The sequence below is a fragment of the Calonectris borealis genome, chromosome 13 (genome assembly GCF_964195595.1).
Source record: "Calonectris borealis chromosome 13, bCalBor7.hap1.2, whole genome shotgun sequence".
NCBI classification, from domain to species: Eukaryota; Metazoa; Chordata; class Aves; order Procellariiformes; family Procellariidae; genus Calonectris; species Calonectris borealis.
This window is the reverse complement of record NC_134324.1, coordinates 20058907-20069672: the sequence shown is the minus strand read 5'-3', so window position 1 is coordinate 20069672 and position 10766 is coordinate 20058907.

The following is a 10766-nucleotide window of genomic DNA, read 5'->3' as shown; positions in this document are numbered from 1 at the left end:
GAAAAACACACTTACATGTAGAGGTTCCTCTGCAAATTTGGCTTGCCCCCATCTTTGAGTTTCTGGGGCCCAGGATCAGGTCCCCACAGAGCTGTTGTATGAAAGCAAAGCTAGAATAGGGGAACTGAGAAGAAGGCAGGAGCTGACTCTCTCAAAGCAACCCAGAAATGTTCTGCTGGGTGATAGGGAGGAAGTAGACTTGGCCATAGCTCTGTTTCCACTGGGTGGGTAGAATTTGAAAAAGGTTTTTTTTCTGTTATTTAAAAGTCTTGAATTCCCAGCCTTGTGTCCTGCAATGCCTTGTTGTTCTTCACTGCTTGTTCTGGAGCTGTTCTGTCTCTTTCTTGCATCCCTTCAGCCTTGCCATTTGTATCTGCATTTTGGGATGTTATTTGCTTTTGCTTGTTTCCAACTGATGGACAGTTGTTTTATTTGCCCCCATGGGTTTGAAAAAGCTTCTTTTCACGGGAAATGCTGCTCAGGTAAAACTTGAAAGGCCACAAGGAATCTGCTGATGTAGATGGAAGCTGGGAAGGAAGTTTCCTCTGTAGAAAACCTGCCTGGTCTCTGGCTGCTTTTCTGTCTTCCCAGCCACTCAGTGGCCTAGGCTTCCAGGCTCTTGGTTTCATACGCTGCTGAAACCCAGACTCCTGCTTGCTGCAGAGTACGAAAGGTGTGCCCAGAATTCTTTTTCCAATGTTAAAAACATCCATTTTATTTTATCCTGAAAATACTAATTTTTCAGGATTTTTTTTCCTAACCTTTGTTCCATATGGAATGAAAAAAATGTCTGAAATGTAGTATTTCCAGTAGATAAAATTTTTGCTCTCCCTGTCTCCTCCCAGAGATGGCTTGTTTGAAAAATGCTTTGCAGGACCACCACTGTGTTTGTAGAGGACTTTGAGATAAATGTGCTTATAGATAAGCTGTGTTTAGAAACATATGGTTATTATCATCAGTATGATAGAAGGACTCATCAAAGTCACTTTACTGGCTACAACTGTGGCTAGAAAAGGGAATTACTTTAATAAATCCATGTTTAGTTATGTAAACCTGCTTGCATGGTGCTATAATATCTCAGATGCATGCCCTTGGTTTTTTTAACATAATTTACTTTTCCTGATTTTCCACCTGTTGCTTACTTTTTGTATTTCTGATATTTTTATAGTATTGGAAAATTCTTAATAGCCAACTGATTTATCCTTTGTTAGGGACTAAATGGGAAGCCTTTGGACTTCAAAGGGCATTTAGACTGCATTTGCTGCTTGGATGGGCCTTTTATGAAACTTTTCTTTTGCAGAGTTGTAGGGCTACAGAAGAACAACATGCTGATTTTACTCTTTTATTATTTATAATTTGTTTGCTTGGTTTAAGGTGCATGCAGGACCATATACAATTTTAAGGATGTACTATATGCATCATTCATTATTTTTCATTTTAACATAAAGGAGCTGATTTTTCACTGATTCGCTAGCGCAATATGTTTGTAGATGGTACAGCTGATCTGGTGGCATCTTAAGTTTCTGATAAAGGGTAAATGATCAATCAAGATTGCAAAGTAGTTAGCAGCCAAGTGTTCACAGTTGTATGTTCCTGGGAGAAAAACATGTTCTGACTTGATAAGTCCACTCCTGAAAATAGAAATAGTATACTAGAAATAGCATAGAGGATAGAGGAACAGCTCCAAAGATGTTTACTTAAAAAAACCCCATTTTTCTTGATTATGCTTACTACTATGGTGCCCAAAGGTTAGTTAACAACAAGGACCCATTTTACAGTGTCCAAAACAAACATAAGAGTAGCAGACATCTTTTTTCCCCCAAAGGAGAGCAATTTTTCAATGAGGCTACTCTTTGAAGTATTTTGTGGGTGGAGCACTAAGTGCTTCCCTAGTTTCTCTTGCGATTTTATCAACTAAGAACACGCAATGTGCTTGGTACTTTCCAGAGTTGATGTAGTAAGTCTTTACTAGAAGACTTGATGAACATGACACAGTGGGATGCCTCACTGTGCTATTTGCAATGGGTTTCGTCTATTCTTGCTTCAGTCAATGACAGAACCTCCAGGGATATTAGTGAGGAAGTATCCAGGGACAAGCCAGCTCATATTTGCAGGATCACAGAGCACAAGGTGAATAGAGATTAAATGACTAAATGGGGAAAGAAAGCAAACTGGTGAAGCTATAGAGATAGAGGTTGAAGAGTTAATCATGTTGGTACTATAACAGGTAGTCTTCTGACAGTTCCAGGAGATGGCTGCATATGTTCTTATTTAGATAGACTATAATTATATAGACTTTCATCTGTTTGGGCATTTTTTGGTCCTTTTGTAACTTGTGATGTAGATCTTCTATTTAAAAAATAGGATGAAAGGTTAAGTGAGAGAAAATGAGTTGGCTGAGTTGTTTATCTGTCCCATCCCAAAAAGAATGAGTGACCTTGATTTAGATATTGTAAGTGAACTGGAAAAGCTGCGTAAACTTTATGCCTGTGGGCGATAATGCTTTGCTAACTAAACCATTTCTGCATATGGGAATGGTTCTTAGTTGGTTCCACCCTGTCTGCAGCTGACGTGTGCCATCCTATTTTAGAAATTTAATCTGGCGTGGTTATATTAGTAACCTGGACAGACAAATGCCGTAACCATTAATTTGGGATACAGGCGGAGCTAATTATTTATGTATAAAATGGAAATGCCCAATCCATCTGTGTATAATTTCCATTATTTATGACAGACTCCCAGCAGCAATGATTTCTTGCTACAGGAACTTTTTTTTAAAGTAAACCCAGTTCTTAATCACTCATTTTAGTTTTCAAAACTGTAGTCCTCTGGTAATTAAGGATGGGACATCAGAGTTTCTTAATCAGTATCTATTGATAATGTGACAAGGAATTTGAGTGCAAGGCATTGTGTGAGACTATTTAATGCAGATTTTGAATCCCTACTGCAGTTATTAACAGGAGTGCTTGCATTCCCTCCCCAAAATAGGGATTTTTGTATAATAAGAATTATTTGTCAAAATAATGTGGTTGTCGAAGTAGTCCTAGGCATTTTTATCATGTACCTTGTCATGGGGAGGGATACAGGACGTTTTCTGTGTATGTATTCTGGAAATACTAGTGGCATAAAAATGGCTATGGCTAAATCAGGATTATTTTTGTCACTTTGCTGTGGAGAAAAGTAGCTGTCTAGGTATTCTCAATGTCTATGGAAATGTACATACTTGGGTATTCAGTGCTGAGGGCAACCTTTTCCTAATTCTGACAAGGAAGGAATCTGGAATATTCCAAACAGTTTATTTTGTCCTTTGGGCTAATCCTGAAAAAACGAGTGCCACATTCCAGCTAAAAGCTACATTGTATATTTATTTAAAATAAAAGTGTCAGGTAAAAGAGTGAGTTTCACACACTTCCCTCCCTGTGTTTTGGAGTAACACTGCTTCTGTTATGCTAGTAAAGGTGTTTTCATCTTTCTCAGGTTGATTATTCCTGAAGAGGGAATAGTGCAGTTTGTTTTTTCTTTCCATGTTCAGAGTCATCCTTAACAGGGAAGGGCAGGCGGTTGTACTGCTTTGGTCAGCGGGCAACCTTTGTGGGAGCTAAGGCAAATCGAGGAGTCTCTCATCTTTTGTGCAGGAAGAGAGGTAACGCATACTCTTATTTTCTGGCAGGATTGCTCTATGCTCAGGTAGATATCCTGAGGGCTGTTTCTGAGGCCTTCACTGAGCAAAACCAGCACGTGCCTAAGTTGATTTCTGTTTAGCAAGGCATTCAGCTATATTTTTTGGTCTCATTGAAGTTGTCAGAATTAAGCATGGATCTTAGTACATTGTGAAATTGAATCTTTCAATGTTTTTTCACTAAAGAGATGTTTAACAGTGTATAGCAATGTGGAGCCTTGCTTTTGGGAAGGTCATGTTTTCATTGGGGAAATAAAGTAATATTTAATAAAGATATTCAGAATACTGCTGATATGTGTACTGTATGTGCACAAAGTTGAAACAAAGCAGAACTAGGGGAATTTTGGCTATTTCTTTTGCCACTAGTTGATTTACTTTTTTTAGGAGAGAATTTAATGGAAGAAAACTGGCATGAAAATAATTGAAACCAACAGTATTCCTTTGCACAGGATTGGTGATGTCTTCAAGAAGGGATGGTTACACAAGTTGTAGTTCTTTGGCGATACCTTGAAGGATGCAAACAGAATAGCAAAGGAAAAGGAACCTGACTTGAATAAACAACACTTGCACCAATTCAAGTGCAGCGATGGTTAACTGGCTGTAGCTCCCATTTTACAACTTCTCTCTTTTAGACAGTGTTTTGATGCTGGCTGAGTCAGCTGAGCCTGCAGACCAAATTGTCTGAGTGCAGAAATGGCTCAAAAGCCACTTCTGTGAAGAGGCTCCACTCATGTTCATAGCTATGCATTTCCTTGTGCTCACCCCACTCTTCACTATCTCCCCAGGAGGTAGATCAAGCATCCATATACCAGCTGTCTCACACGTAAGGCTATATTGACCCCTAGTGTAACTCCATCGGAGTAAGCAGTTACATCAGAGATTTTTTTTTTTCTCTGACTCAAATCCAAAAGATACAGAGAGAGATTAGCTTTGGAGTGGAAGGTCCGATGCAGCTCCCTCCCTCGCTTCTTAATCCATCAGCATTTTGCCAAGAGCATCACTAAATGCGCAGCCAGTTTCTACCAATGTTTGCCTTGGGTTTTACCATTTGATTGTCAGCTCTGGAACTTTCATGTCAAAAGAAGTTTTTTAACACATGGCTTTGGGGAATGATGCACTTAAAAATAGGATGCAAATAATAAATTGCTGCCATATTTTCAAAGTTGGTGGTCCGTGTTGTCTATAAAATCGGAGGATGAATCACAATGGACACATTCCAGTTTACCTTCTGGGACGTGTTTTGCTGATAAGTATTATGAGCATTCCCTTGACTTTTGGAGAAGATTTTCCTCCTCTAGTATTTTTAATTGTTAGAACTGTTTACAAGATGAAGGAGCTGAGTCACTTTCAGGGTCGATGCTTGTCCACTGGTCCAGCTGTATCTGGAACGAATGCAAAACTGTAGAAAGGTAATAAAATTATATATAAGGAGTTGTTGTATTCACCTCAGTTATATAAGCCTCTGGACAAGCATTTTAACTGAAATGGATGAAGTTACTCAAGTTATTATTTTCCAGATTTCTGTTGCAGTTGAATGAAAAGCTTTTGTATTCAAAACCAAAACCTTCCTTTATACCATTTAGAAAAAATTTCTTTAATGAGTGACTTCTAATGCAACAGAACTCTCTAGATGTCGAGTATAGAAAGGCAGGCTTGAAAATCTCAGTTGTTGTTGTTGGAAAGCAATGCCCTTACAAAATATACTGAATGCAAGATTTTTCCTCCTTTCCTTTAAAGAAAGAAAATGTCTAGATTATGTTTGACAGGGGAATGGTTAGTTTCATAGTGAATTTGCAGAAGAGTCTTCTAGAGGATTATAATTGTCTGGGATTTCTTTTTGAAAGTGAAACATTATATTGCTTGCAAATGCTTTACAGTTGTTGAAGTTTGTGCTCCCATTTTGGCAACGATTAGAAAAGATGAAACAGTTTTAAAGATGGCTCTAAAAGATCCGTGTTGAGAGGGTGATATCTATAATTTGACTTGAAAACTGGCTATGGCACTGGAAACTTAAGCCATTTGGAGGAAAAAAACTAGTGAGGAGTTTTGGAAAAAAAAAAAAGTCATGTTTCTTCTATTACACAGTTTTTTGCAAGGTACTGTCAGAACTAGAAGGGTAGCTGGAATCATGTCGTCCTTTCAGTCGATGAATGAATGCAACTATTAATTAAAATTTGTTTCCAAGTGATATGCATACCTTTAAGGTTGTGTGAAATCTTATATGTATCACAGGAGCATTTAAGGATGAAGTGAGAAGCTGTCTTAAAAGCAGGTTGGTTGATGAAAGAGTGCACATTGTCTGTTGTGAGTTATTTTGGTTTTTTAAGACTGACTTCTAGTTGATTTGCTTGTGGTGTTTATAAAGGCTTGGGTTGGTTCATGATGTTATATAACATATACATACACTGCACAACATGTATTGATCATAAGGCCCACCTCTTACAACTACATCATCGACACTTTTTACAATATCCAACTATCTGGTAGCACGGGTTTTAGTAACTTGAGTACATAAATATCTGCATTAGTTGGCAGTGTGTGTTGGATTTAGCCAGAGGGTTGTGATAGAGAGTTGTGTGGGGCTTATAAAGCTGTTGGGCAGGTACAAACTTGGTAAATAGTTGTGCTAAATGGTATAAATAACACAGTTATCTCTGATTTTAGAATCACTGCTTTAGATTCTATAGCTTATAGCTCTGTGTGGCTGCAGAACTAGGGCAATGTTTTTTCTTCTTCCTTTGACATATACCCGGCTTTGATAGAAAGTAATGTAAAGAAAGAAGGTTCTTTGCCAATATCCTTAGTGTTTTTCAGTGTTATGTGCTGCAACAGTATGTGAATATGATCTTAAAATTCACTTTTATGTAAGTTTCATGTTGTCTCTTTCCATACAAATGGACCTATTTTGGGATGCATAAACACCACCAGGGGCAGTTTCTTTTTAAATTAAAACAACAAACTGACCGTGCATTTCTTTTTCCCTGAGGTGACACTGTGGGTTCTCTGCAAGCACTTTTCCCTACAACAGGGTGCAATAATTCTACTGTTCCCTGTTGTTAGCACTGCCGCATTTGCATGATAATGGATCTTATGGATATCCCTCTGCTGCCTGTGCACTGGCGTATTGTGAAGTTGTTGCAGAGAACTTCCTCCCACTCGACAGGTGCAGGGAATGAAAACGTCTTTCCCTGGGCACTTCAGCACTCCCTTCCAGAGCACGGCCTCTAACAGAGGAGCACATGCCTATGAGTAGTTCAGTTTCATGGCTGCGTGTGGCTAGTGCCTACAGCCACATACACATTCTTTATGCCTGGCTAAATTTAATCTGTTAAGAAATACATTGTGAATTTCAACAAGCAGAAGAAACAAAAATAAGAAAAGCTCTTACACAAATTTGTACTGTTATGTATTAAAGGTTATAAATGGTCTAATAGGATCTGGCTATAGAGTTGTTGCTTTAGAAGAACAAGGATCTCTGACAGGATCCTAAAGATCAGGAAACTTTTTCAGAGTGGATAAAGTCTTTAAAGAAATTAGAGTAACGTACAGTGTTTTATAATACTTGTCGTAATACCGAGTATTTTAAAATCGATTGATGCTTGTCACTCAAATATAAAGTGGCTGGTACAGTGCACTGGCCACTCAGGTGGTTGCTGGAATAACTGTAGGATACTTAAAGTCTGAGCGCTGCCAGGCCTTGCAGGCTGGGGAGACCAGGTTGAAGCATAGATGAGGCTGATGCTGATGACTTTCCAGCCAGTAACAGAGACCTTGGCAGGCATGACGAAAGAAACGTTCCTTCTGTGTAGCTGCAAAGATAAAGCTTTTGATTTTCTAGACTACATGGAGGTATTTGGAATTTTATTACTCATGTTTTCAGACCAGGTAATCACTCGTTCTCTGCTTATGAATTTTCTAACCTCCTAACATGTGTAATGAGGCCTGTGGCCATTTGTATGCCCCAAATATAATAAATAGTATACTTGGTAGCTGTCATCGGCAAATTTGTACTCTGGAAATCCTTTACTGGGAGAATGTTTCCCTTCACAGAAATTGATGACATTACTAGTATGAGTGAAAATTACTTCAGTGAATAAAAAGTCTGCAAACTCCAGATTCCATCCAACAGATAAGAAATGCATGTTTCCTCAAAAAATGAGTGTCAAGCAACCCTTCTATAGTTTGAAAGACATCAGTTCATTTTTGCTGTGTGTATAAGGTGGAAGAATTGACCTTTAACATTTTTTGTTTTTAAATCTATTTTTCAATGCAACAGCACTCCTGTCTCACTGGCAGGAATGAAAGCAGGGAGTGGGTATGGAACAGAATTTGCTTCAGTCGGAGTTTTCCACTAGTTTCTCTAGGCCAGGATTTCCTCCAAGTTTTGTAACCTCATATGTCATTTGAATTGGAGGAGGGTTGGTTTCTATTAGTAACTATCATTTAGTCTCAGCTGCCAGTTAAGATGTTTGCCAGCTCTATGAAATGAATGAAAATATTTGAGGACATTGGTTAACCGAAGAAGTCAGTGAACCCTAAAATGAATTAGTATCTTAGCTACAAATTCACGTTTAATAGCTCCATTTGAAAGACCTTTTGTGCAGTAAAAGATAAGCTTGTGGCTTTGTGTTGTGTCCTTGCTCATGTAAGCTGTAAATAAACTGTCTGGTTTTAACTACGTGTTCATAGTTGATAGACTATTCAGAAAAAAGTATCTACAGCTTTGTGTAATCTTATCCACAAAACTGAAAAATATCAGAAGACAGAGCTGTTCAGAGCCAGATTCGAATCTGTTAACATCGAATAACCAGTATGTTATTCCTACTGCTCTAGTGTTTGGAGGCCAATCATTTCCTTGGACTGTAAGAAGAATAAGGTGGTAGGATGAGAGAAGGGTTTAAAGTGTGGCTTTACATGTGGTTTATGAGTTCGTATTTAAACTCTACAGATTCTTACTTCTGAATGTGTGTTTTTTACACTCTAATCCTGTTAGAGTCAATGAAAAATGCTTTTCCAGGCTTGTCACAATTCTACACCAGATTTTAATGTAGCAAATCATAGGAGAAATTTGTAGGTGTAGAAAGTGGAGACCTTGAGGACAGTTTCCACCAATTTTTATTTCATGAGGTCAATTTTTTTTCACTGCTTTGCCTTCTAGACACTTTTGGTGCTAATGGCTGGAACTGGGCTGGATGGGAAGGTGATGCTTTGGCATGAAATGCTTTAGCAACAAACGAAAAGTGGCAGTCATTGAGTCCTGTCTCATACTGTGACTGGCCACTGCGTCGTATCAATCTCCATTGAAAGGGATTACCAGTTCATCAAAATTGTTAAATCTCTTGCCTTTATAACTGGAAGGACATTGCCTTCAGCTTGAAAACTTCATTTCTCCTGCATGTATTTATGGAAGCTTATACATACTTGCTCTTGTGCCAGCATTGTCCTTTCCTCTAACCACTTAGTATAAGACAACACAGTGTTCCGTCCCTGACAGTCGTCCGTAGTCCTGGTTTATATACTCTTACCCCAAAGAGATCTTCCTGTTGATATATCTTCTCAGTTACTGACAGTCAGAGGTGTAAAACACTCCTAAGCAGCAGGGTGGTATCCAGAACATTGTTTAAATAAAGTTTGTTCACTTCTCTGGCATTTACCTTTCTGATGAATGTAGAGATGGCCACTGTATCACCTCCAAGTCTTCATTTTTCTGGCCCAAATAAATCATGTTCTGTAGCAGGAAGGCTCTTAAATCACACATTTATAATCAGAGAGATCTTCAAACTCTGTGCCTGTGCAGAGTTCATCTTTCTTGACAGTAAGTGACAAAAACTGTGCACTGTATTCCAGCTAAAACTCTACTCATGCTTGTACCATGTCATTAATATCTCTGTAGTCACTTTTTCTCTTGGATGGATGTACAGCTATGAGGCAGTATGATGATGTGGCCTGAAAAAGATGAGTTCTTGGGACATGTCAGGTGAGGCAGTTTGTTCAGAGGCTTGTATCGTCCTTCTGTTTGGTAGTTACTCAGGACTTTCTCTTCATCTGCTGCTTCCCATTGATTACCCACCCCCTGGTTTGAAAAAAAATTCCTATTATTAGTTCCTAGGCTTGACCTAGCTCTTAATTCTGTTAAAAAAACCTGAGCAGACAGGGCAAGTCAAGGTTGGGGAACCTCACCAAAAAAAAAGTTGAAATGAGTTCAGGCACTTGATATTCTTCATGGGAAAAATGTGTTTGTATTTTAATTTTATCTTATGTTTTGCTGACATCATTAATTTTATTCTCGCCTGTTCAGTATTTCACTGCCAAACAAATCCCAGCAACTGTTTTCATACAATCTAACTGGCAAGACTGTCAGTTTATTTCTGCTCCGTGACACCTTGTGTTAGAAAGTATTACTGAATCCATTTGCTGCATCATTGCTATCTTTGATGGGTCACACTGCCATTTCTGAGTGCAGAGACGGCTGTGGTTCCCGGTTTATCTTTTTTTTTCAAGGATTTTTAGCTTTGAAGAAGTTCTTTCATGTCTGTAAGGCATAGCAAAGTGGAATCTGCTGATTTCAGAGGGAGGAGTTGAACATGTGGATAAGTGTTTTCAGAATTGGGCTCTGAATTCTGTAATACGACAGCTAAAAGAATAATAGACAAAGAAAATGTTATAATGAATTTAATTCCTAAAAGCCATGAAGGCTAAAAAGAGTAAGATTAACACAGCAGCATTACGTAGCTCATGAAGTAAACAGAGATATTATGTTTCACTGGTTTTTTTTGCTGTGAAATTTGGGGTGTCTGAATGTCTGGTACTGTAAATACCCACAGCATTCTCCTAGAGAAGCTGGCGGCTCACAGCCTAGACAGGTACACTTTTCGCTGGGTAAAAAACTGGCTGGACAGCCGAGCCCAGAGAGTTGTGGTGAACGGAGTTAAATCCAGTTGGTGGCCGGTCACGAGCGGTGTTCCCCAGGGCTCAGTACTGGGGCCGGTCCTGTTCAATATCTTTATCAACGATCTGGACGAGGGGATCGAGTGCTCCCTCAGTAAGTTTGCAGACGACACCAAGCTGGGTGGGAGTGTTGATCTGC